The sequence below is a fragment of the Myotis brandtii genome, unplaced genomic scaffold, assembly GCF_000412655.1.
Source record: "Myotis brandtii unplaced genomic scaffold, ASM41265v1 scaffold359, whole genome shotgun sequence".
Taxonomy (NCBI): domain Eukaryota; kingdom Metazoa; phylum Chordata; class Mammalia; order Chiroptera; family Vespertilionidae; genus Myotis; species Myotis brandtii.
In genome coordinates this window covers 125642-126378 of record NW_005363802.1, presented here as the reverse complement: position 1 = coordinate 126378, position 737 = coordinate 125642, and the positions used below count along the sequence as shown (strand labels likewise).

The window sequence follows — 737 nt, the reverse complement described above, 5'->3', positions numbered from 1 at the left end:
CTGCTGCCTCGTGAAGCTCGCCACTGGACGCTCCACAAAACCCCCACCCTCCTTCTACCCCATGACTGCTCCGCAAAACTCCCCCACCCTGCCAGTGCTTCGCAAAACTCCCCTGCCCCACGACTGCTTCGCAAAACTCACTGCCGCCTGGGTGACTGTTCTGCTAAGCTCACGGCCACCCTGTGAAGCATCCCGCTGCCACTGCTCAACAGTCCCCAGTCCCACCCTGCCACCAGTGCCCCCTCATGGTGAGCAGTTCGGGGGCCAGGGGGGGTACCGAGAGGTGCTCCATGCACTTCATGGTGACCGGTCGCCTGTTCGGTCGTGATGGCATCTAGCTCTTTGTATATATTAGGATACTAATAAGACCAGAAGTCTTCGGGACAAAGCCGCTGCAACTGCCTGAGGCTTGCCCCTCACAGCCGAGGCTCAGGCAGCCGCAGATGGCAGCTGCTGCTGCGAGGGCCAGGTGGAGTCTCAGGCAGCTGAGGCTGCTAGCAGTGGTGGCAGCAGTGGTGTGATGGGGGTGTTACCTTCCCCTGATTGGCCCGGTCACCTCCCACAGAGGGAGGCCAGACTGCGGAGTAGGCCCGCTCCCCGTGGGAAGCGGGCCTAAGCTGTCAGTAGGACATCCCCTGAGGGTTCCCGGACTGTGAGAGGGGGCAGGCCAGGCTGAGGGACCCTCCAGGGCACAAATTTTTGTTCACCGGGCCTCTAGTATCTATATCTATCTATCT

The 737-nt window shown here is 60.9% G+C and overlaps 1 protein-coding gene across 1 annotated transcript in view; it reads left to right on the top strand.

Annotated features, from left to right (window-relative positions):
* Positions 1–737, top strand: part of BMX (BMX non-receptor tyrosine kinase) — a 45628-nt gene that overhangs the window by 30450 nt on the left and 14441 nt on the right. The gene's annotated exons all lie outside the window — the stretch shown is intronic.